At 38.7% G+C, this 3,936-nt stretch overlaps 1 pseudogene; it reads right to left on the bottom strand.

Moving 5' to 3' along the window:
* Positions 1-426: 426 nt before the first annotated feature.
* On the bottom strand, positions 427-1,449 carry LOC130038220 (S-adenosylmethionine decarboxylase proenzyme 1-like; annotated as a pseudogene).
* Between the last annotated feature and the right edge of the window lie 2,487 nt (positions 1,450-3,936).

The raw sequence follows: 3,936 nt of genomic DNA, 5'->3' as shown, positions 1-3,936 counted from the left end.
AGAAGAATGAGACCTGTTATAGTTACTGGTTTTAGCATATCGAATACGCCACGGGGAGCTTGCCTAGCTCTGGCCGTGTTGGCGGGATACTCTCGGGCTCTCTTAGAGGTATATATATATATATATATATATATATATATATATATATATATATATATATTTCTCTATGATTTGTTGCCTACTGTCTGAAATCCATCAAACATGGTGTGTTAATTATGGAAAATGGGCAGAAGTGTCTTATAATGTGTCACGCACTGCGAAGCAGCCGGAGCACCTGAAAAGCGGCCTGGAGCATGGCAGTGGTTGGGTAGTGTAGGTCGGCAGCTGGGACTGGGTCCCTTGAGGTGGGGAGGGCTCTCGCTCACCCCTCTCTGGGGCACCCTGAGTGAAAACAGCCTTTGATTTTTAGTAAACCTGGTTAAAAATTTAGTAATTATTAAACATAGCAGTCTGGGAATCAATATTCTGAAACAAAGAAAGCAATGTATGAGATTTAGAACTCTGATTTACAAACAGGGTTATCACAAATTTTCCTACCTTGAAGACTTTCACCACTTTCCTAATCAGGTCATCATAGGAGATCTGACTTTAGTTTGTTTCAAAGCTAACATAAGAAAATTCTGGCTCTGAAGTGATGTGAATAGTCCAATAAGTTCCATCTGATATCATTCCATTCATTTAATACCCACAAGGATTGAACAGTATGGCGTTAATGACAGAACCTGGTATCAGATCACAAATTCCACTCTCATGAGTGACATATTTTGCAATAACACTATCTTTAATGTAGAACCGGCCCAAAGTGATTGGGTCAAGTTCACTCATCAAAATTTACAGGATTTCTCACTAATAAAAATTTTTTAAAAATCACGTTGAAATAGGTTATCTTATTTGGATAATACTCTACTTTTTAGTAATAGAGGAAAATAAAAGAAAAATTCATCATAAAAAATTCCAGGATTTGTTCTGGCTGACTGATTGCCCTGCTGTCTGGGAAATCCAAAGTATATAAATACCAACAGTCGGAATTTATACATCCTATACAATATACAGATAAATTTGAAAAAATTGCATTAAGAAACTCTATTCCTGGAAATTCTGGTGTGGGTACATTTGTTGAGAAGACTTCATGAAATTCTTTACGAGAATGAAAGAAATCTTGAACTGAGTCAAACCCACTGTAATCCCTAGCAAGTTTCAACCGGGAAACCTGTGCTTTCAACAAGACTGTGGTACCACATATCTTCAACATGAAACATCTTTTGGAAACAAACATACTACACTCACTGAGTACATACATTTCCTGCTTGCCATTTTTGTTACACTTATAACTGCACATTTCACATCCTTCAAAAAGATGTCCCACTAGAATTTTGGAATGATGCAAAGATCCTCAGATCCTTGGTTTCTGTTGGCTTGCTGCCCAGAGAACCAAACCTCCAGCTGCTTCTTGGTTCTTTAGAAAAATGTGCAACTTCCATTGCTGTGAGATGAGAGAACAACCAACAACTACAGAAAATTCACTAAATTAAATCTTTTTCTCCACCGCTGCTGTTGTGGATTGTTCCAGCTGTGTTACTAAACTTCAGGGTACGAGAGGTCTTCTCTGCAGGACCATGCACCCTGGGACTAACATCCAGACAGATGGGGCAGTGACCTCCACTGTAGGGAGTGTGGTGTCCACAAAAGGGGGCGTGGCCTTCTGTGAGCTGCAGTTCTATTCCCCCTTTCCAGCATTCTGGACTCACATCACAACCTTCATCACCTAATTCTGTGGAAAATGTCCTGACTGCCTCAAGCAGAGTATGGAAATAGTTAACTGGCCTACTCTAATTTCACCAAAGACCAGTGTACACAAGAAGCAGTACAAGCCCAATATAAAATAACACATCCTCCAAGCTTCATTAGATGACTATGATAAGTCACAGAAAACTGTCTGAGAGGACTGACGTATTCTAGTAAGGGAGAAAGGAGACCACCATTGACCTAGCTCATTCAGAATCTTTTCTCGCAATAAGAGGAAACAGTGCTAGTGCAATGGAAAGTTTTACCTCTATACAACCGAGATAACATGAAGAAAGAGCGCAAATTTCCACTATGAGAAGAGGATGAAATAAAAGAGTCCATAATCCTCGACAGGGATTACCCACAAATACTATCACTCCGATGAAGAATTCAGAGATGAAATGCTGAAGATGTTCAAGGGACTCAAAGAAACAATGGAGCAGACATCCAGAAAATTAAAGGAGGAAATGAAAGAAACAGTGCAACAGATAGCCAACAAAATATAGGAAGAAATGAGAGCAGAAACGAGAAAGCTACAAACAGAAGTGTCACTAACAAAAATCTCAGTAAATGGAATAATAAACTCAGTGGGTTCCCTCAACAGCAGAATGGCTACAGCCGAAGACAGAATCAGTGAGCTTGAAGATGAGCTGTAGAAATCATAGAGGCAACATCAAAAATGGGAAAAGACCTCAAAATAGCTCTAAGGGGAATAAGAGACCTAGGAGATGATTCCAAGAGGAACAACATTAGAATCATCGGAGTACCAAGAGAACAGGGAGGCAACCCCAATGAAAAACCCAGTGTTAAAGAAATCATTGCTGAAAAGTTCCCAGAATTGGAGAATGCAGGCATCCAGATGCAAGGAGCCCGAAAGGTGCCACCTAAAAGAGACCATAATAAAAAACCCTCCAAGTCATATTATAGTCAGAATGATGGACTCCATGGATAGAGACACAATACTGCAAGCAGCAAGGTCAAAGAACAAAATCACATACAAAGGAGCACCCCTTAGATTCACAGATTTATCAGAGGAAACCCTCCAAGCCCAAGGGCAATGCTGGGATATAATGAAATAAATCAGTGAAATGAATGCCTGGGCCAAGATACTTTATATGACTAATCTTTCATCCAAACTTGAAGGAATGATGCAGATACACCATTTTGTAGATAAACAACAGTTCATGAACTTCAAAGACTGAAAACCAAACCTAAAAGGACTAAAGGTACTTCTGTAAGACAAGAAAAACACCTACAAGCACAACAAACCCCTATAGAAAGATGGCATAAAACCCCATGACAATAATCTCTCTCAATGTCAATAGTCTAAATGTACCAATTAAGAGATGCAGAGTGGCAAATTGGATTCGGAAACTGAAACCAATATTCTGCCTACAAGAAACACATCTGAACAGTCAGAGAAAACTTAGACTCAAAGTCAAAGATGGAAAGCAATCCTAGAAGCAACAATTCCATCAAAAAAGTTGGGCTGGCCATACCGGTATCTGAAAACATAGATTTCAGGTTGAAAAATATTAGAAGGCTTAACGATGACCATTTTCTATTTATCAAGGGATATGTAAAACAGGAAGATATCACACTCCTAAATATAAAAAACACCGAATGAGGTACCAGATAAATAGCTACAAAAACTGCTAACAGATTTTAAGGAGGATATTGCTAACAACAAAATAGTAGTTGGAGATTTCAACACCGCCTTATCACCTCTGAGTAGATGAACAAGAATAAAACTCAGCAAGGAAACACTGACTTTGAAGGAAGAAATAGAAGAGAGAGGGGAAATAGATCTATACAGGGCTTTACACCAGAAAAAGAAAGAGTGCATATTCTTTTCCAGTGAACACGGAACATTTTCCAAAATAAACCATGTGCTGGGTCACAAAACATACCTCAATCGAATTGGGAAGATAGAAATTGTATGAACTAACTTTTCAGACCATGATGCGCTGAAGATAGAAGTTATTCACACACAGACGCTGAGAACCAAATCAAACACCTGTAAATTAAACAGCCCATTGTTGAACAATAAGTGGGTCAGGAAAGAAATCAAGGAAGAAACAAAAAGATACCTGGAAAAAATGAGAATGAAGACATGTAAAAACTTATGGGACACAGCTAAAAACATGTTAA

The sequence above is a fragment of the Sorex fumeus genome, unplaced genomic scaffold, assembly GCF_029834395.1.
Source record: "Sorex fumeus unplaced genomic scaffold, SorFum_2.1 ptg000073l, whole genome shotgun sequence".
Classification (NCBI taxonomy): Eukaryota; Metazoa; Chordata; class Mammalia; order Eulipotyphla; family Soricidae; genus Sorex; species Sorex fumeus.
This window is presented reverse-complemented; position numbering and strand designations above follow the sequence as displayed.